This window comes from Pinus tabuliformis, chromosome J, assembly GCF_031772625.1.
Source record: "Pinus tabuliformis cultivar Carrire ecotype Pingquan chromosome J, CPIR1, whole genome shotgun sequence".
Lineage (NCBI taxonomy): Eukaryota > Viridiplantae > Streptophyta > Pinopsida > Pinales > Pinaceae > Pinus > Pinus tabuliformis.
In genome coordinates, this window is record NC_142295.1 from 1079975057 (window position 1) to 1079999031 (window position 23975).

A 23975-nucleotide genomic window follows, 5' to 3' on the forward strand; every position below is an offset into this window, starting at 1 on the left:
AACTATTCTACTGATAGATTAACATGTCAGAATTACTTATCTATATTTTGTTACGTATAAGTTAAATAATTAGGAAGATCTCACCACCCAGCCTCTGAACCGGCAATTACATCCAAGTTCCCCCTTCGAGCCCTTCCACTTCTGCCAATAAGGAACAGCTGGATACCTTGGGCATCAGGACTCTATCCAGCCTCAATTCCTGTCCCTCGCAGCTTGTTACCTCACTTTCTTTCCCACTGGTTATGTTCGCCGGCGTAAGGAAGAATTCCACACAGTCCTCCTTTTTTCCCCTGGGTTTTGCTCTCTTTTCCCGTTCAGGGAAAAAGGGTGAAGGAGCAGTTGTAACTGTACTCAGAAGTTTGTTCAACTTTTTCTTTAATTCTTTTAATAATCTGATCCAAAGTCTTTTAAATAATAATTAACAGTATTTGTTCTGGCTATTTTAAGCCCAATAGTTTTAATAGTTCAATAACATAAATAAAATTAAACTTGGTAAAAAAAATCCTCATGATGTCTTGTTGTGTGTTACAGCTCCCTCCCCTCGAGAGGAACACCGTCCCTGGTGTTCTTTCTCTATGTAAACAGTGCAGGATAGGCTTTTCTCATGGCCTCCTCTTCTTCCCAAGTAGCCTCATTCGGGCCAAAGTGCTTCCACTGCACTTTAACTTGGATGATGGTTCGCCTCTGCAAAGGTGGTTTCTCTCCGATCGAGGATACGAAGAGGCTCTGCCAGAAATTCTCCCTCGGGTTCTACCTGTACATTCATATTATGTTGTTAGAATATTTCAAAACAATAATCTTTCAATCATATTGCTTTCTATTTATCATTACCTGAATACTCTCCCAGTTAAGAATATGTCGAGGGTTGTAAATATAATTTTTTAACAAGGACACATGAAAGACGTTGTGTACATGGATGTGGCCTCGTAGTGCTATTTTATATGCCACGGGCCCAATCCGTTCCAAAATTTGGAAAGGCCCAGAATATCGTGGTGCCAATTTTGCACAACCTTTCCACTGCAAGGTGCTCTTCCGAGGTTTCACCTTTAGATACACGTGATCCCCCAGCTGGAATTATTTATGAATTCTCTTCCTATTTGCATACACTTTTTGCCTATCTTGTGCTACCTTTAAGTTCTGGCGAATCTTCTTAACGATAGCCTCCATTTCCGCTAGCATGTCAGGACCCAATGCTAATTTATTTTCCGGACTATTCCAATCTGTGGGTACCCGACACTTTCTCCTGTAAAGTACCTCGAAGGGACTCATACCCAAAGATTTGTGATGCCCATTATTGTAGGTGAATTCTACCAAGTGGAGGTAATCCTCCCATTTCTGTGGTTGTTGCATTACGAACATGCGCAACATATCCTCCAGAACTTGATTTACTCACTCTGTCTGACCATCTGTCTGTGGATGGTAAGTAGTACTGAAATGGATTTGGGTCCCCAGTCCTGTAAAGAGAGTTTTCCATAAAGTAGATGTAAATTTTACATCCCTATCAAAGATCACCACTTGGGGTGTTCCATGTAGGCAGAATATTTCTCTCATAAATATGTCTGCAATCTCTACTGTTTTGTAGGTGGATTTTACAGGAATGAAATGAGTAGTCTTGCTCAACTTGTCTACGACCACCATGATTGAGTCATGTTGCTTTCTAGTACGAGGTAATCCCGTAATAAAATCTAGAGTTATGATCTCCCATTTCCATTCCGGAATGGGTAGTGGTTGCAACAGACCTGCAGGATGTTGATGTTCTTCTTTCACTAATTGGCACTCTAAGCACTTAGACAAATATTTAGCCACATCCTTTCGTAAAATGGGCCAGAAATAACTTTTCTTAATGATAGAATACAATTTCTAGTATCCTGAGTGGGCAGCATAAGGTTTCCTATGAAACTCATCTAGTAACATCTGCTTCACAGAAATCTAGTTAGGAATGTAAATTCGATTTCTGAATGTTATCATTTTATCAGAATTAATTGCATACTCACATTGCTTTCCTCTTTCTTGGGATTCTGAAGCTTGCTGCCATAGGAATGCATATTGTGGATCCTTGAGGGAAGCTTCTCGAATAACCTCTGGTAGGTTAGATTGCACGTGACTGAAATGTACCTCATAGATGCAATGTAATTTTTTGCTTAATGCATCAGCTACTTGGTTTTCTTTTCCTTTGATGTGTTTTAAGTCAAAATCAAATTCACTCAGGAATGCGGTCCATCTGGCTTGACGTGCATTTAAATTAGATTGATTAAAGAAATTTGTCAAATTGTTATGGTTAGTTAACAACAAAAATTTCTTTCCCAGAAGGTAGTGCTACCACATCTTCAGTGCATGCACTACTGCAGTCAAAACAAAATCATAGGCATAGTAACCTTGTTCATAATCCTTCAGCTTTCATGACTCATAAGCAATGACTTTTCCTTCTTGAGTTAGTACTCCACCGACGCCTTCTTTACTTGCATCGGTACATACTACAAAGGATTTTTCTAGATCCACTATCTTTAGCGCCAGAGCAGTTGTGAGCAGTTGTTTTAGCTGCTAAAAGCTTTGTTGGCACTCCGATGTCCAGTGGAAATCTTGTCCCTTTTTCTTAAGTGAAGTCATTGGAAAGGCAATTTTCGAAAATTCCTTTATAAATCAGTGGTAATACCCTACCAAGCCTAAAAAGGATCTTATGTCGGCTACATTTTTCGGTGCAGTCCATTTCATAATAGTTTTGATTTTCTTTGGATCCACTGCTATCACTTATGATGATATAACATGGCCTAGGTACTGAATTTGATCTTTGTAAAAATCGTATTTTCTAAACTTTGCATACAGTTGGTTTTCTCGCAAAATCTGCAGTACCGTTCTCAAGCGTTGTTCATGTTCCACTTGGTTTTTAGAGTATATTAGTATATTATTGATAAAAATCAATACAAACTTATCCAAAAATGGTTGGAAAATACCGTGCATTAGGCTCATGAACGTGGCTGGTGCATTAGTAAGGCAAAACAACAGTACCACGAACTCGTAATGTCCGTAACGAGTTTGGAATGTAGTTTTACATTTGTCTTCATCCTTTATTCTGATTTGATGGTATCTGGACCTTAAGTCGATTTTCGAGAACACGCTAGCTCCCTGCACTTGGTCAAATAAGTCATCGATGCGAGGTAGCAGGTATTTGTTCTTTATGGTCAACTTATTTAGCTGACGATAGTCAATGCATAATCATAGGATTCTGTCCTTTTTGCATACAAATAGCACTGGGACCCCCAAGGAGACACACTTGGGCGTATGTATCCTTTATCTAACAAATCTTGTAGCTGCATTTTAAGTTCAATCAATTCCAAAACACTCATACGATAAGGGGTTTTCAAAATAGGGGCGACTCCAGGCATTAGTTCAATTGTAAAATCAATGTCTCACCTTGGTGGTAATCCTGGAATAGATTCAGGGAATACATCTAAGAAATCTTGGATTATAGGAATATTCTCTAAAGAGGTCATTTTATTTTTATCATTGTTGTACCCTACCTAAACAACATAAATCTGACACCCTTTTCTTATACACTTTTCGAGTTGGTTGGCTGTAATAGGGCGCAGCTTGACATTTTTCTTAATTCCTTGAATTTCCTTCTGTTGTCCTGACTCAGTAAGATAACTTATGGACTTTTCTTTGCAATCTACCAGGGACCAATGACCTTCTAACCAGTCCATCCCTATTAATACATCATATGAGCCTAGGGGAAGAATATTCAGATTGACCTGGATAGGCTATCTTGAAACTATTATAGGGCAGTTTTCTGTTTTGGCTGACACCTTTCTTTTGGTACCAGTAGCTAGTTGAACTAGCCACGACTATTTTTATTTACTACTTTATAGTTTACATCTTTCTACCACTTTAGGACTAATATAACTTAGGCTAGCGCTTAGATCAAATAAAACAGAAATAGATTGACCAACAATCATACCTTCGCATTCGATCATGGTGGGTTGATATTACACCTGATGATCATCCAAAGCCGCATTAATCCTAGGCATGCTCCTTGTGATATCCCCTACTGTAGAGGCTTCTTGCATGTTAGAAATTTGCTTAGTCCGAGCTTTATGCAGGTAGTTTTTGTAATAATGTGCTTCATCGCATCCCCAACATTGTAGTGGTGGTTTTATTGGCTGTTCAGTAATAGTTCTGCTAATTCCTTCATGTTGTCTATTCTTAGTGAACGTCTGAGTTATGGGTGGGTTTCTTACAAACTTTCCAAAAGTCCTTTGCTGATTGTTTCTGCCATGAATGTTTTTCTGATGTCTGTTTGGTGGCAAATTCTTCATTTTCTTGGCAAAAACTCCTTTAGATCCTTCATTTTTCTGCTTCATCTACTGATAACAGATGCAAGCCTTCCGGATTACATCGTCCATGGTTCTGGGATAGTCGAATTCTAATTTCTCCTTCATGAAATTGGGCAAACTACTAATAAATCGTTGGATCTTATCTTTTTCTTCTTTCATCTATGGAACGTAAAGCATGCTACATATTCATTCATGGTCAAGGTTCCTAGTCTTAGTTCATGGAACTCTTTTTCTTTTTCATCATAATAATGTTTTGTTAAATATTTGTCTTTAAAGTGTTTATGGAATTCTTGCCATGTTACTTGTTCTTCATCAATCTTCCTTACGGTTTTAATTTCTTCCCACAAGAGGGTAACTTTTCCTCGTAATTGGTAAACTACCAACCTTGCTTTAATTTTTTCAGTATATTCATAAATCTGGAAGTATTTACCCATGTCTATCAGCCAAGCTTCTGTCGCTTCTTCTGACTCTCCTTCGAACAATGAGGGTCTGATTTTTTTGAGCTCACCTTGTAATTCTATCTTTGGTCTTTTTGGTTTTCTTTGGTCAAAAATGTTATTTGAATGCCCTTCATCTTCTTCTTTGTGACCCTCTACGGATTCTGCATGATCTTCCTCATTATGAGAAGTTGGGGTCTTTTCTCTATTTTCTGTATTGGGATTTGGTCCTCTCTGATTTTTCTGATCTGACAAACTTTTAAGAATCTTTTCCTGCTCCTGTCTTAATCGTTCATTGTTTGTTCTAAGGTTCATCATTTTTGCTCGAAGCTGTTGTACTGTCTCGAGTAAGGCAACGTTAGCCTATCTCGATTCTTCTCCCAATTGCACCCATAATTATGGGTTGGCCTCTACATAACCTTCAGCTGGCTCGATGATTTGGGGCTCCTGTGCATTTTATCCTTGATACTCATTCACCTTTTGTGTTCACAATTGGTCAAAACTCAGTTTATTTTGCTTCATATATATATATATATATATATATATCTATATCTATATATATATATATATATATATATATATATATATATATATATATATATATATATATATAGGAACATCACAACTTAATTGATTGTTAGAACAACCCAAAGGTCTCAGTATGCGAGCCTGAGCTCTGATACCATTTGTAACATCCTACCTATGTATATATATATATATATATATATATATATATATATATATATATTACTACGTTAATCTAACCAACATTAAAACATTATGATATTGATGCCTTGTCTACCCATTGGTCCATCCTACGTGGACTCACATGATTGTTATGGTAATGTATTGGCTTAATATTTGTTAAAGGGTTAGAGTCGAAGTTGTAAAGTCAAAAAGAGGCAGCCTATGTGGTTCATCCCACCGCTGCCGGTATTGCTCCTGCGCTCCCTCAACGTCCTCGAGTAAGTTGCCTGCAATTAATGTTACAAGTCCCCGAGGTGTCCTCCTGCCTGGAACACGCATTCTCGTACTTGCCACTTGTGATGGAGTTAATACCCTTACTTAACTTATTGTGGAAGGATCCCAAGGTTGGGTTAGCTGCCTGTATATCATCCGATTGATGTCGATTGATGGTGTTGATTGCTTTGGTCTAGCTGAAGGTTTATTTGACTGTCTTGGTAGAAGGAGTCATTCATTTGGTTCACCTTTAACTCGTCGCTCTACTCTGTCATGGCGAACTTCTGAAACTTTTCTGCCAGATTGCTTCTAAGACTCCAGGTGCTATCCTCGTCCCCATTTTGCTCGTTTCATGTTGTTATGCCTTATTTATTCCACTGAGGTTGGATTAATATAGTTCTAGGACTGTTTAACGGATTAATGGCATTTTGGGCAGCAATGGAGAGCTCGACTAGGTCCTTCGCGGCCTTTAAACAAGGATCAATGCTCCGACATCTCGAGATAACCTTTGTTCCACTTGAAGTAATGTTATTAATCTTCTTGTAAGTATTTTTCCGAATCTTCCCTCACTGAGGTGGTCTATTTCCATATAGGTTCGGTCGCAGCTTCAATGGCTTCCCAACTCTCCTACAGGTAAACCTACTTACAGTTTATGGTTGAATGTTGTTGAATGATCTCAAAAGTGGTTCCTTTCTCATGGTGATTTGTTGTGCAGGTATTACCTCAGGGTTTGGTTCGAAACCCTCATTCGGTTTGTGCATTGTTGAGGATTATTCCAGTACTGAACTCTACTTCTCCTTGCTCCTTCTAGGTGTGTTGGCACCTCGTTTAATGTGCCTTCATTTAGAGAATCTTCTATGAGACGGACGGTGTCGAGAGCTTGTAATTTGTTTGATATTGCGGCTTTAGCCAGAATGAGTTTTAGACTATAATTTGTAATATAATGAAATTTTTGGGTTTATTTATGTTCAAACTAGTCACCCAGAATTAATATAGTTTCATGCTCTTCTGAGTTGAGCATATGACAAAACTTAAATGTAATTTTGTGAAATGTTCTTCAAATAGACTGAATTCAATGGAATATAACTATGACAGACTTATTAATGAATGTTTTGGTGTTTATTTATGTAAACCCCTGTTGTTGTACAGTTAGAGCTGAGATTTGGGGTTTGGTTGATTACTAAGGGTTTATGTTGTGCATGATTTTTCTCAGTTGATATATTAGTTATGGCATTCATTTTCTCCTTGATCAAAATACTTTATGTATATATTTGCATTCAATAAAATTAGAGTTCATGGGTTAGTTTTTAAGAAACCAGGGTACATGGCTACGGATGGGTTCTTTACGAACTCGTCTGCGGTTAGAAACCCTTGGTATATGCATAACTGTAAATAAATCATGTAATTAATCGGAAACATGGGGAAGGGTTTGCTGAGTTAATTTCTTCCCTCAGTTTTAAATAAATTCTTGTGTATGATGGAAGGTCTGATATTTAGACATATATGTTGCCGTAAGATATGCCTACATTTCGTATCATTTATTTATTTATTTCTACAGAAAACTGATAGGCATTTTTACAGTTTATATACCTATGTGTTTTCTAGATTAAATCAACATTCATCTATAATGATATATTGCTTATTAGTTAAGCATTGATTTTTAACTGACAGTGTACAATTCTCTAGTGGTGTATCAGTATCTATTGGGAAAGCATGCATCAACTACTTGCCATACTCTTCTACCTAGAAATTAGTGAATAACCATAATCTATATTAAACCATTTCCAAACTATCTACTTACAGTAAACAGGTCATTCACTATTACTATATCATTTCAATTTACAGTAAACATTCAACTATTCTACTAATAATGATTAACATGTCAGTATTACTTATTTGTATTTCGTTACGTATAAGTTAAATAAATTGGAATATCTCACCACCCAACCTTGGAACCGGCAATTACGTCTAGGTTCCCCCTCCGAGCCCTTCCACTTCTGCCAATGAGGAACAACTGGGTACCTTGGGCATCAGGACTCTGTCCAGCCTCAAGTCTCGTACCTCACAACTTGTTACCTCACTTTCTTTCCCACTGGTTATGTTTTCCAGCTCAAGGAAGAATGCCACACAGTCCTCCATTTTTCCCCTGGGTTCTGCACTCTTTTCCCCTTCAGGAAAAAGGGTGAAGGAGCAGTTGTATGTTTTCCAGCTCAAGGAAGAATGCCACATAGTCCTCCTTTTTTCCCCTAGGTTCTGCACTCTTTTCCCCTTCAGGGAAAAAGGGTGAAGGAGCAGTTGTAACTGTACTCAGAAGTTTGTTCAATTGTTTCTTTAATTATTTTAATAATATGATCCAAAGTCTTTTAAATAATAATTAACAGTATTTGTTCTCGCTATTTTAAGCCCAATAGTTTTAATAGTTCAATAACATAAAAAAAAAAATAAACTTGGTAAGAAAAAACAACTCATGTTGTTTGGCTGTGTGTTACACATTCATTTCTATAAAATGAAAGTTATCATGCCTACCATTAATTACACATACACATCAATTGTAGTTTGTTTTTTTACAAAGGACTAAACTTTATAGAAGATTACAATCTTCTCGGCCTAGTAGTTGGGTTGTTTCTAATTATAACATTAATACTTCTCCTACTTTTTGCATAGATTTTGGTGGACACTAACATTGAAAACTCAACCTATCTACATTTTACTCTACCTAAACTTATGTAAAAAATTACATAAATTATAGAAAACATAAACTCTTAATAAATATATTAATTTAACTCAATATTATTGAATTAAATTCTATTTCACAATTTTAACATTATGCAATATAAAATGGATTGTATAATACTCAAAAATTTATTTATTTTTCTTCCACTTATGATTCATTTTAATTAATTCACACATATGTAATAAATTGTATTTTTACTTTTTTTTAAAGAAAAATAAAAACATCAGTAACCCTTGCAAACTATGCTCTTGTTTTAATTAATTAATTTTTCACTTATAACTGGAGTATATTATAATGGATATTATAATAACCTAAAAAATTAAACAATTCTACCAATACACATGACAAAGTTTGACCTAACCTCCTACTCATCCTATAATCTTTATACATTATTCCATAGCAATACACATGACAATTTAATCCAGTGTATATTTGATGGAGAGTATTTAATTATTATGATTATAATTCTTTTATATAGTTTTTTAATTTATTTAATCATATTTTGTTAAATATAATTTTTGTATATAGTTGTTTAGGTCAGATGTATTAATTTTAGTGAAGATGTTGATTTTTAATTATATTTGATTTTTTGCATGTATTGATTTCAGTGTAGATATTGGTTTCTAATCTTATTTAATTGCTTGCATTATATGCATTAATTTCAATGTAGATGTTGTTTTCTGATCCTATTTGATTGCTTGCATTAGATGGATTAGAATTTGTTAATCTTGAGACTGTAAATTATTAAAAATATTTTTGATTGCTTGCATTAGATGGATTAGAAGTTGTTAATCTTGAGCTTGTAAATTAGTAAAAATAATTTTCAAGATTAGATGGATGGGGGAGAGAGAAGAAGATTTCTTACACTACATGCTTTTATTTCAGTGTAGATGATGATTTCTAATCCTATCTGATTGCTTGCACTAGATGCATTGATTTTAGTGTAGATGTTGGTTTCTAATTATATTTGATTGCTTGCACTATGCATTGATTTTAGTGTATATGTAGATTTCTTCTAATCCTATCTGATTGCTTGCACTAGATACATTGATTTTAGTGTAGATGTTGGTTTCTAATTATATTTGATTGTTTGCACTAGATGCATTGATTTTAGTGTAGATGTGGATTTCTAATCCTATTTCACTGCTTGCACTAGATGCATGGATATTAGTGCAGATGTGGATTTCTAATCCTATTTCACTGCTTGCACTAGATGCATGGATTTCAGTGTAGATGTGGATTTCTAATCCTATTTGATTGATTGCACTAGATGTATTGATTTCAGTGTAGATGTTGATTTCTAATCTCATTTGATTGGTTGCATTAGATGCATTGAATTCAGTGTAGATGTTTTCTAATCCTATTTGATTGTTTGCATTATAGATGCTATTAATTTTGAGATTGTAGATTATTAAAAAAAATATTTTTCAAGATATATTTAGTAATACGTAGACACTATTAACAAATAATTAGCTATCAAAATTGTGATACCTAGAATTAAAATGAAAAAGATGTGCAGAATCAATCCTCCTGCAAAGTGAAAATTAATTAATCCTTGACAAGATGTCTCTCTTCTTCATCACCAACTAATTACTAATAGACAATTACATATATTCAAAATTACTAATAAAGTAATTGCATACAACAATGTATTCAAAATATTTATAAGAGAAAAATGTATATTTATCAACATCAAAACAAATCAAAATATTCTTGAAAGAGATGTGATAATTGTTTGGAGAAAAAAATAATGTAAAGATTTTATAAATCTGACCACTCATTAAAAAAATTCAAAATACATTATTTCTTAATTTTGCAAAAAAAAATTATTTCAAACATAAACAAAGAAACAAATTATTTGAAGAGTAAATTATTAAAACTATATATTTTGTAATATTTGCAGGAACACTATTTAGAATTAATTAGTTATCAAAAGTTGTGATACCTATAATTAAATTAAATGAAATAGATGTGTAATATCAATCCTCCAGCGAACTATTGACAAAATTGTCTCCCTTCTTCATCACTAACTAATCACTAATAAATAATTATATACACATATAAAAATATAACACAACAACTGTAACATTCACAAACATTACCATCCAAATCCAAACACATAAACACACAAACCACTCAAAGTATCTAAACACAGACGTACAAATCATTCAAGGAAAGCAACACATACCAAAATAACGAAAAGAATGATATGGTCATGCCAAACAAAGAAAACATAATGTAAATTTTGATTTTTATCTCAAATATATACAAAATACTGATAATCTAAACATGTGACATTATTACCCTCAAGTGGAACTAACTTAGATCCATTTAACACTGGATCTATCATGAAGATCCCTCGAAGTGTAAATCTTTCCTCAAATTCTATACCAAAAAAAAATTTGCACCTCAAGAGATTTAATCTCTCAAAACATGATAAATCCAATATTAGATAAATCTAAATTAATATAAAAATAAAAGCTATAAATATTATTATAACATAATAAGTGGTTGAATTTTCCCGAATTGGAACTGGCATGTAGAACCCTGTCCCCTCGCTCGGGAAAAGATCACAATCATTCATTCAACTCAATTTAGTCGTTTAGTAATTTAGGCGGACCACTATGGAGCTAAATATTCCACAGCCTCTCTTTCTATAAATGCTGGACTGAAATATCCATATCGTGTTTTATGCTCTTAGAATATTAGACATGTTATTTCCTAAACTATGCCACACGGTATTTCAGTTAAACTCTGGGAAGCATTCTCCTGATTTAAAGTAATTGGTTTCTATAGGTATAATTCGACGATGGAAATCATATATAACATGAGTGGGAATCATATAGAGTAAATAAAATCTCTTATAGAATATCTAAATGATGAAAGTATTCCATTATGTTATGGGTTGAAATATCATAAAAATGGTTTGAGAGTTGAATCATATAGGGAAAATAAAATCTCTCATAGAATATCTAAATGATGATGAAAGTATTCCATCATGTTATGGGTTGAAATATCATAAAAATGGTTTGAGAGTTGAATCATATAGGGAAAATAAATAACTATAGAAATCATATATAATAAAATAATGAGAATTATATATAAAAAATAAAATCTATTTTATAAAGAATGAACATCTCATCTTATTGTGTAGGAGGACTGGCCCGGTCGTTCGTATAGGATGATTACGGCTGTGGCCCTCTAGTTTGAATAAAAGTAGAAGCCATCCATGAAGATGACACGCACTTTGTTTTGTTTATGTACTAGTGGGTCTTCAAACCTGCCATAATTACCTCACTGCATTTTCTCATGCTTCCTTGGAATTTGTCAATCCCTACTACTTATGACTCTGGCCCTCTAGTTTGAATAAAAGTAGAAGCAAGCCATCCATTAAGATGTGGCGCACTTTCTTTGAATAAAAGTGGAATCCATCCATGAGTCGCTTCTTTGGCTCTTCCAACTTCCAATTATTGTAGACTTAACTCACTCTATTATTTCTTCACGGTCGAAATTTGTCAATCCCTATGGCCAGTAAAATGAAAATGTCACAGCTACATAACCTAAGTAGAAGGTAAACAATTTTTTTACCTTTATACTGCCTAGCTCATCCAAATTACAATAAAGGCTATTCAATATAATTGCGAAATTAACTGAAGCAGTGCAATCACACCTTACGCATTTGATAAATTTAAGTATGTGATTCCGATAATGGTACAAACATTAATTGGAATGAACCGGACGGAGATTACACATCTATGTTTGGTTTGCCTGCTGCATTGCCTTACACTAGTCATGAGATAAATAATGTCAATGTTAATTCAATTACTAATAGTCCGTCCATGCCGTGACGGCTGGGACTAATAATAAAACATATAGATATTGGTTTAGTGTAAATAGGTGGTGGAATTTTCTCGGACAAAACTGGCCTGTCCCCTCACAACTTCCAACTTCCAATTACTGTAGACTTAATTCCAACTTCCAATTATTGTAGACTTAATTCCAACTTCCAACTCCCAATTATTGTAGAGTTAATTCAATTACTAATGGTCCGTCCATGCCGTGACGGCTGGGACTAATAATAAAACATATAGATATTGGTTTGGTGTAAATAGGTGGTGGAATTTTCTCGGACAAAACTGGCCTGTCCCCTCACACACAAAAGATCGCATTCATTCAAACTCAATTTAATTGTTTTGCGGCCCTCTCTTTGTGTTGACTGCTGGAGCGAAATATCGTGTTTCATGCCTTCGAGAACGTTATTGAATATTGGACATGTTATTCCCGATAAAGCGAAATATGCCACACGGTATTTCAGTCAAACTCGGGGAGCATAATTCAACAGTATTCAGCAATTAGGTGGAATATGTTATTTTCTATACTGGAATATGTAAAGTAGGATATTTAGATTTGAATTATTATTATAATATTGACTTAAAGTAATTGGTTTGTGAGTGCTTTAATTTACATGATGTTATTAATTGAAATTTCATTTTAAAAAATAGTTTTTTAAGATACGAATATATGTAGAAAATAAAAACTATGTTTAAATAGTAATAGTCATTTTAAAATAGTTATTTGTATGAGATTTAGTTTTTATTATATTATTGATTAAAATTTAATAAAAATAATTTAAGAATAAAAATTATATATGAAAAATAAAAATATACCAAGTGTCACTTTACATGCGCTCTAAGATGTAAGCTCACATAAACTATTTTTCAGGCTCATTTAATCGGTTCATTTACTCATGCCCTCCGAAGGTTGTGCCATGAGGAGAGGAGATTATGTCTTCTTAGGTAGGATTTTGAACAAGACATTACAATTGTGCTCTCTCGAGGCCAAGCCCATTATGATGTCTGTGCCCTCCAGGAACTAAACCTATACATCTTTATTTTCTCATAAACTTAGACAAATGGTTTCGAATATTAGATTATAGACGTAACTTACACAGGGTATAGAAGCGTTTCTCTTTGCTATTATAATTCTTCTTTCTTGAGCAAGCACAAATGTGAGCTCTGCATAATGAGGAAGCTTTTGATGGAACACCAAACAAACAACTTTGGTTAGACCAACCTTTGAAAGCTGGAAAATCACATTTCACATGCCACTGCTAAACTATAAAGCTGAATATGTGTTGCAGCAGATGACAAACCATCAGTCGATGCTAGAATCAAGGCACCTATACCCACCATGAATTCATCAATAAAAATCGACGACAAAAAGTAAATGTAGTTAGAGTCTAAGGTTGTAGTTGGATTTTGAGATCAAACACACCATGTGCCTGAAATCGAGCATCCATGGAATGGATGGGTATGCTTCCCTGTTTGTTGCACGCAGTTAGTTCTATATATATGAATGTGAGAAGTCGGTGAAGCATATTCAAGAGGATGGCTTTGAATATGAACATGTGGCTCCGGTATGTAGGTGCCAAGAAGGAAACATTCAAGGATTCAATGGCTTGTAGATTGTATAACCTAGTTATGTTAATGAAAATTTCAATTAGACTATAAAACTGAAATATTAAAGTCAATATTGGCTCTTGAATTTTTAGTATTTATAGTTAGGTACATTGAGCTCTAGTCTAGTCCTTCACATATCCGTTCATGATATCTTGCAAGAATTGTATTCCATATATAGGGGAATAGGTTTAACAATCTTATATTGATAGGTCCCTCTCTTCAAATGTAGTGAATAGACAAAACTAAAAAATCGAAGAAAATATTCACAGGTGCAAAAGGGAATCAATAGAAAATAACATCTGTAAGTCCTCAGTAAAGGGCACAATTAACATATATATATTTCTAATTGGGTTTGCCATAACTCATAGAAAGAGAAAATTCTAGATGGTTAGAACAAGCAATGGTTGTTTCTTCTTAGTTTGATTTCTTTAAAATACAAAGCCATTAGAATGTGAATTTAGTACAACTCTGTGTAATCTAGGAAACACGCATGAACATCTGCTGGAATTTATATGTTATGCATCCTGAAAAACTTGTAAGGTAGAATAATTTTGACAAAATATCTTTGTTCAACCCTTTTAATTATCTATCAATGACATTTCCCTATACAATAATTAGGAATACAATTGCACAAGTAATCTTAAAACTACATAGCAACTAGGACTTGAATTTTTCTTTAGCCAATGAAGCTTCCCAGTGCATTTATATTGTCTTTAGTACAATTTAGATGGACAATTATGCTTATTCATTATGGCACATTAGAGTTAGACCCAGGAAGAACAAGTATACAATGTTTGGCATGATCAATAACATCTCCCTCGGAAAAATGGAAGCAAATAATTGAACGAGCACAAAAAGGTGCACTCTAAAAGGATGAAACCATACAAGGAAACAAACGCTTATCACCGACTATGCTGATAAAGAAATATGATCCAGCACCAATGCCCAAACTGATAACATTTTCATATGTTATCTAATCATGCAAGAACCAATAATGTATGGTTCCTTACCAATGCACAACCCCCCAAGAAATTTTTAGAAAGATATTTTTTCTCTATAGAATTCAATCTCTGTTTTGACTCAATGATTCAGTTATGAAACTGTTGATTTGAGTTCACAAAGTCACTGAACTAAAGTTAATGCTTCCTTCCTCACATGGGCCAACAATTAGTCCTAGAACCTTATTCTTTGTTTCTGCCAATTGGCAACATTGTTGTCTTGGTACATGATAGTAGATACATCAAAGAAGAATATTTAGAAACATAAATAAGAGTTCTTTGTTTCTTGAAGGATCATGTATGTTATAAAGGATAAGTATAACAAATATTTTGACACAAACTTCTATGAAAAAGAAGAGTCCCAATTATAAGAGGACATACTGACTACCAACGCTCATTCATAGGTCTACTGACAACTTGTATATTATGCACTTCATATGGAGAGAGAGCCCATGAGAAGCAATATGATGCTCTTTTCGAATTGTCCATTTTTATGCCTCATTTGTAGGTACTCACGGTCATATTTCATACTTTTTGTATGTCTTCCAAAAAGAAAAGTAATGAAGTTTTACAAAATAATCTCTGAGGAGGTCTAGTATCAAAATCAAATTCGAGACTAGTATCCAATTTATTCCAAGCTGTAAATGTGCATTCAGAACGTTCAAGCTCTCGAGGAAGGATTATTTGTGGAAAAACTTGTACAACATAACCATTTGAGATTGAAAAGGTTAGCCATCTCTTATGGTAAAAAGACATCAAATTCTAAATATCATTATTCCTATTATGTATAGAATAAGAGCCAGCTCTTAAACAATAATTTAACATATAGTGTTCTCTCTCCATTGGATGGGGTTTGTTTGTTATCTAGCAACAGAGACATACTTAAGCTAAAGAGCTTACTTCCAGAGCTTAATTCGAGGCATCGGTTGATACATGTTCTTTCCATACTTGAGCTAAAGAGCTTAATTCAAGACAAGGCTTCCATTGATGCATGTTCTTTGACTGTGTTTTAGAAGGTGACAAAACCCCTGCTACGAAGCTTTGTTCCGTGTGAGAGCTTTGTTCCACGTGAGAGCTTTTTTCTGCATGAGAAAAGAGAATCACAGAGAGAGAAATCTGGAGCTATTGCAGAGCACAGAGGACTCCGCGGACAAGTCGATTCATGTATGGTTGAACAAACTGTTCATAAGTAGTAGACATTGTATTTTTATGCGATGGTAGTGACGCAGAGACAGAGTTGGTGACAGGTGTGAAGTGCTACAGAGGGCATGTAGATAGCCATGTGGCATAAGTGACAAGTAAAGATATATATTATGAAACCAAGCAAAACAAATCTACATTTAATGCTAATGAATTAATAGTAACATTACTTTACAATAATTTAGATCTTTTGAACTAAGAAATCATATAAAAAAATAGAAAAACCAAATAAAATGAAAAAATGTGATTGGTTAAGAAAATCATTGCATGTATTTAATTGGTTAGCCAACACTCTTTTATGAAATACGACTTAAAATTCAGAAATAAATAACATCAATCTTAAAATAGATTCGATTACTAATAGTCAATAGTCCAACCTATAGATATTGGTTTAGTGTAATAGGTGGTGGAATTTTCTATTGGTTTAGTGTAATAGGTGGTGGAATTTTCCCGGACAAAACTGGCATCTAAAACCCTGTCCCCTCACAGACGAAAGATCGCATTTATTCAAGCTCAATTTAATTGTTTTGCGGCCCACTATGCAGCTTAATATTCCACACCCTCTCTGTGTTGACTGCTGGAGCGAAATATCGTGTTTCATGCATTCGAGAACGTTATTGAATATTGTACAGGTTATTCCCGGTAAAGCGAAATATGCCACACGGTACTTCAGTCAAACTCGGGGAGCATAATTCAACAATATTCAGCAATTAGGTGGAATATATGTTAGGATTTTTTAGAATTGAATTATTATTATGATATTGATTTAAAGTAAGTAAACAACTACGTGCAATATTTTTTTAGATTTGAATTATTATTATATATTGATTTAAAGTAATTGGTTTACGACGGGTTTAATTCTTAGATTTGAATTATTATTATAATATTGATTTAAAATAATTGGTTTACCACGGGTTTAATTTATATTATGTTATGAATTGAAATTTCATAAAAATAATTTTAAGATAAGAATTATATATAGAAAATAAAAACTAGGTTTAAATAGTAATAGTAATTTAAAATAGTTATTTGTATGAGCTTTAGTTTCTATTATATTATTCACTAAAATTTAATAAAAAATATTTGAGAATAAAAATTACATATGAAAAATAAAAGTTGTTTTATAAAGTATCTAAATGATGACACTATTCACTATTTTATAAATGGATGGATCATTTTTCCATTTATATCGATCATTTTTCTATTCATATTGAAACTTACTCTAATTTCATATTGAAACTTACTAGAACTTTTTGATTTAAAAAAGTTTTATTATATAATAATATTTTCACTATGCATAAATGAATATGTTTTATCAAATTTTATTAAATTCAATTGAAAAAACATTTTTTATAAAATTATTTTTCATTAATTTTTTTATACATAACCATATTACATTTGATTATATAAGATTGGTTATTTATGAAGTTTTAGTATATTTAAAAATGATAAAATTAATATAATAATATTGTTATTAACTTTTTATTGTTAAAAAATATTAATTTAAATAGTTTAGTGAATAATTTATTTTCCTAATTATATTCATTCAAGTCTCTAATTCATTTCCAGCTTTTTATAAGTTCAAGTCTCTAAACATATTATAATAAACATAACTACACTAATAATATATAAAGAAAACTTCACTTAAAATTTAATATTTTATCATCTCTAATTAAAATATCTCATATGAAAACAATCAAATTAAAAACTCTAAAATCATATTAAATTTTTTCCCGCTTATATAATTTATTTGGTGTAATTTTCACCATCAATCTTTAAAAATGATTTTCCAAAATATTTATTTTACTATTTACTTAAATTTATTATCTATTTAAATTAGAATATATAACTACCCTAAAAATATATTTACATAAATAAAAATTTATATTTTATTAATTTAAGAATAAATTAGTTACCAAAGAAAATACCTGAGACATTTCGTATAAATACCGCCCCAAATTAAAAAGTCTAAATTGAATTAATAAAATAAATATATAAAAATTCTAAATAATAATATTAATAAAAATTATAATAAAATGAAATAATCCCAAATATTTTAAACTTTTCCCACCTTGTCCTCTGCTAAAATATGATCCGAACGCGAGCCCAATTCAATGTCCCGCGGCTCTTTCTTCCTCCCCTGTTAAGGTCGTGGAAATTTTATTGACTAAGAATGGCATCTAAAACCCAATATCCTCGAACACGAGATATTGCAATCATCCATTAAAAACCAATGTAGTTGTTTCCTGGGCCAAATATTCCACATCATGTTTCTCTCAGTTGAATGCAACTGGCAGCGAAATATTCCATCATCTCTTTATGTAAACGCTTTCTCATTTTCTTTTGTCAAGCAGGAAGCATGATTCAACAATATTTCTCAATTACATGGAATTTACCTGGAATATTATACACGCTCTTTCCTATAAATTTAGACATGCATCGCATGATTCTCGGCAAGGAATGAGCTCTAGGGATTAAGTCCATCTTTGTGCGTGATTTCATTGGTGTCATTTTGTATCATATCGCTGCTAGTGATATGGAGATTATTAAGGCTTGTAACTGCGCAATTGTCTTGGTGATCATTAGTTTAGTGCTGCCTTCACCGGCGTTGGCTACGTCTAGTGATGATGACGAGGAGATCAAATCTTATATTGTTTACATGGACAAATCCATGAAACCCCGTCATTTCAGCCTCCACCAACACTGGTACGCTTCAATGATAGACCGGGTTTCAGGATCCAAATCGGATCCCACTGCTATGCTATACATGTACGATACGGTGATGCATGGCTTTTCTGCCAAGCTGACCAGCACAGGCGCTCAAGCTATGCTGAATATGGATGGATGCTTGGCTGTATTGCCGGATTCCGTCGGTAGACTTCATACTACTCGGACCCCGGATTTTCTGGGGTTGAGCTCTACTGATGGTCTATGGCCATCGTCGCATTACGGTGATGATGTCATCGTGGGCGTGCTGGATACAGGAATATGGCCCGAGAGCAAGAGCTTCAGCGATCATGGCCTAATTACTCCCGCGCCCGCGAAATGGAAGGGAGAGTGTGAAGTGGGTTCCGACTTCAATGCGTCCCACTGTAATAATAAACTCATTGGAGCCCGTTACTTTGTCAAAGGATATGAAGCCAAGTACGGTCGTGTCCACGGAAAAGACGATTACAGATCTCCTCGGGATGCCGAAGGACATGGTACGCACACTTCCTCTACCGCGGCCGGATCGGAGGTGCCTGCTTCCAGCTTTCTTGGTTTCGCCCCAGGGACGGCTAGAGGTATGGCTACCAAAGCTCGATTGGCCGTTTATAAAGTCTGTTGGGCGGTTGACTGCGTAACTTCAGATGTGCTTGCGGGAATGGAGGCGGCTGTTTCGGACGGAGTCGACATGCTATCGATATCGCTCGGCATCGTTAGTGATGCCGCTTATTATGATGATATTATAGCAATTGGAGCTCTGGGAGCGACTGAGAAGGGTGTTTTTGTCTCGTGTTCGGCCGGTAATTCAGGGCCTGATGAGATTTTCAACACGGCGCCATGGATAACCACCGTAGGCGCCAGCACCATCGACAGAGAGTTCCCGGCTCCCGTCGTGCTTGGCAGCGGCAAAACCTACATGGGATTCTCCCTCAACAAAGACTTGTCCCTGGCCAACGAGCAATTGCCATTGGTATACGGGAAAACAGCGTCGAGAAAGGGGGATGCAAATTTCTGCATTGACGGAAGCCTTCATCCCGATATGGTCCGTGGAAAGCTTGTGCTCTGTGATCTTCAAGACGACGGAGATACAGATATCGGAGTGGTAGTGCGACGAGCCGGCGGCGCGGGGATGATTGTGGCCAACCTGCCTAAAAATGGAAACTATTCGTGGACCAGTTATCATGTGTTACCGGCAACGATGGTCGATTCCAATGCCGGGCAATACATAAAAGCTTATATCAACGCCACTAGAAATCCTATTGCAACTATTAAATCCGAGGGACTGACCGTTGTTGGAAAAGCGCGAGCTCCGGTAGTAGCCGGATTTTCGTCGAGAGGGCCGAATACCGTCGTTCCGGAGATCCTTAAACCGGACCTGATTGCTCCAGGAGTCAACATATTGGCGGCGTGGACAGGGCACGCGGGGCCAACGTACTCAGACAAGGAAAGAGTAGATTTCAATATAATCTCTGGGACTTCGATGTCTTGCCCTCATGTGGCCGGCATCGCCGCGCTTATACGCGCTGCTCATCCCGCGTGGACACCCGCTGCAATAAAGTCGGCTCTCATGACATCTTCTGCGCCATTCGACAATCGCAAAAGCCCTATAAGCGACTCCTCCACCGCTTCAGCTGCAAACGCCTTTGCGATGGGCGCAGGTCATGTGAATCCCAATGCTGCCCTGGATCCTGGTCTCATCTACGATCTTGGAATGGACGACTACGTTAGCTTCCTGTGTAGCTTAAATTACACAGCAAAGCAAATTCATATTCTGACACGGAATGCAACATCCTGCCCTAAATTAAGGTCCGCGCCTGGAGATCTGAACTACCCATCATTCTCGGTGGTGTTTAAGCCGCGTAGTTTGGTTCGTGTGACGAAGAGAACCGTGACGAATGTTGGAGGAGCACCGTGTGTATATGAAATGACAGTTGAGAGCCCTGAAAACGTAAATATAACCGTGGAGCCGATGACGCTCGCCTTTGAAAAGCAAAATGACAAGGCGACTTATACAGTGAAATTTGAAAGCAAAATTGCAGCTGACAACAAATCTAAGGGAGGGCAAGCCTTTGGTCAAATATTGTGGAAATGCGTTAAGGGCGGAACACAAGTCGTTCGCAGTCCGGTGGCCATAGCCTGGAAACACCATGAAGAATGAGGCATCTGGTGTAGGACTGGTCCAGTTGTTCGTATAGCATACTTATGCCTGTGGCCCTTAGTTTGAATAAAAGTAGAAGCAAGCCATCCACTAAGATGTGGCGCACTTTGTTTGAATAAAAGTGGAATCCATCCACGAAAATACATGAGTCGTTTCTTTGGTTCTTCCAACTTCCAATTATTGTAGACTTAACTCACTCCATTATCTTCTTCATGCTCGAAAATTGTCAATCCCAATTGCCCGTAAAATGAAAATATACTGTCGCAAAATAGCCAGTAAAAAAATTGTGATGACAAATGTGACAAGTAATTCATTAAATGCAACTGTTACAAGTTTAAAAGCTGCGAGCTTGACACCTTTGTACATATCTCTATGTGGTTTCCGCCTTCAAATTTTCTCATAAAGCTTAATCTACCTCTAAACTACCTTTCGATACGTATGGTTTTGACGGTTGATCTTTCTCATAAAACTTGACTTAAATTTCATACAAATCATTATTTATACCTTATTAAATATAATAATATAATTCATTGATTAGTCAACAATTCTAAACAACTTCTACATATTTTTTATATATTATATCAAGATTTATTGATAGCATAAATAAAAAGTTCTAATTTTTCCGAGGAAAATAAAAATTCCCATTCACATTTAATTTTAAAATTTAATTATATAATTTTATAAATAAATAAAAATTAATAAATTTAACATTTTATTATAATTAATAAAAAATATTTTTTCTTTCAAATTATATTTAATTGATAATAAAATAAATAAATTATTGAGCCAAGAGGTGCAGTTTACAATCAAGTAAGAACATGTGTAAAGATATCTTTGTTGGAATATTAATTCCAACTGCAGGCAGTGTTGGCGGAAGCAGATGTGGACAGCGACGGCAGCCAATCAGCTGCCGACTCACCCAGCGCGCAGCAGGAAAAACCGCTTCAGCAAAACCTCTGACACATATCGGACCGCCTTTTGCTGTGAAGCAGTTTTCGTACAAATTGATCCGATACAATCAGTTTTTGTCGCGCGTCCACAGTACCTTTCATAAAACCACCCTTCTATCGGAACATAACGTTCGATCATGTAAGGCCTCCCGAAATCGCCGTCAACCGTCCGATTACAAGAATGGCTATCCACCATTGATCAACGCCGAAGCTGCCAGAATTTGACATGTCGTAAAAGTCTTCCTGTTGACCGCCGTTTTGTCAGTGAATTAATTGACCGCCAGTCAGTGAATTAATTGACCGCCATGCTGAGAATTAAATGGCATTCGTAAATGGTTGGTGAAGTTTTAATTTTGATGTTTTATATTTGGTCACGGGAGCATGGCTCAAAATATTAAAGAAAATATCATATATAATTTTGTTTTGGGGTTCATTCATATAATGAGTGAAATGAAAAAGGGCTTGTGGCTGTGATTTTTTTTATGAGTTGACCAACGTGTGAAGCAAGGAGAGTATGCATCGCACAACAGTGCGTAGAGTAAAGAGGGGCAGCGTATGTATATAATTTCGTATGGAGAATGAGTGCACAGCAGTGCGAATAGAGAGAACAGGGGGAGCAGCATAAAAGTTTTTTTATGTGTTGATTTCCTGTGGTAAGAAAAGAATCCACAGCAGTGCAAAAACAAATTCGATGTAAATCATATGTATTATGTATTGTAATGTTTGGCTTGTGTGCTGGAAATCTTTTGTAATATGCAAAGTGCATAATGTGATTTTTATTTTTACAGTAGTATATGTAAAAGGGTTTTACAGAAGTAAATGTAAAAAGGGATTTTTACACACAGCAGTGTAAAATCTCAGGAGGAGACAGAGTTTTTTTTGTTGTTGGTTGAAATATATTTTTGGTAAATCCCTCTGAGTGAAAGAGGAAGAAATATGTATCAGGCATTTTTATTTTAATGAATACAAGCATTTTTCTGGGTATATAATACTCTGTTCTCAGAAATTTTTTAAGCTTCCCTGTGCGAAAGATCCTGTGGCAGAGAAACAGAGCATTGTCTCTATGTGTGTGTAGTTCTATTTTGTTTTTGGGATTTTAACAGAAAAATCCCCAACAGTGGTATCAGAACATTGTTATGCTCTGTTGAATTTTGTTCGGAATCATCAGAAATTCCCAACATGGTATCAAAGATGGTCTAGGCTCTTTGATGGTGACAGAGCTGATCCAGACTCTTTGAAGGTGTCAAAGAAGCTGAAGGAAGAAGTTTTTTTTGTTGCAGCAGTAAATCTTCTCCAGCAGAGTGAAGATTCAGTCAAGGATCTAGGTATTTCTCAAGTCAAGTTTTTGAGTTACTGTTGAAGAAACAGTCAGTTATTTTAAACAAATAGTCAGTATTTTGAAGCATAGTTAAGAATGGCAAGGTTAAGGAAGAATGTCTCCAATCCTCCTAAGGTTGTGTCTCCCTCTTCTACTAAAATAGAAGACAATCTATTTGAAAGCATTCTATTTGAAGCTCCAAGGTTCAATGGGAACTTTGATATATGGGAAATAAAAATGAGGACTTTCTTACAGTCTGAAGGGATTGAAATTTGGGAATTAGTGATGGATGATAGCAAGATGGATAGAGAATCCGAGGAGTACAATGCAAAAGCAGCAAAGAAAATCTTGGATGGACTGCCTGATTCTATAAAGAAGAATCTAAGAAAATATTCATCAGCAAAGGATATATGGGACAGACTTAATGACCTTCATCCAAAGGGAGCATTGACCATGACCATCAGTCAAGAAGGAAATTATGAGCCCATCATAGAAGCTGAAAGTGAGAAGGTTGACCTCATCAAGCTTCAAGTAAAAGAAAGGGATGAAGAGCTCGCCAAGCTTAAGAAGGAACTTGATCAAAGCAAAAGAAAGCATCATGAAGAAGTCATATCAATGACAAATCAGTTGAATAAAGCAAAGAAGCAGGAAGATGCCTTGTCAAGTCAACTTGAACAAAGGCACAAGAGAGTGAACAAACTTGTAGAAGAGATTAGATAGTACA

The 23975-nt window shown here is 35.1% G+C and overlaps 1 pseudogene; it reads left to right on the plus strand.

Annotated features, from left to right (window-relative positions):
* Window positions 1-18571: 18571 nt before the first annotated feature.
* LOC149230723 (subtilisin-like protease SBT1.7 pseudogene) lies at window positions 18572-21280 on the plus strand (annotated as a pseudogene).
* The last annotated feature ends 2695 nt before the right edge of the window (window positions 21281-23975 follow it).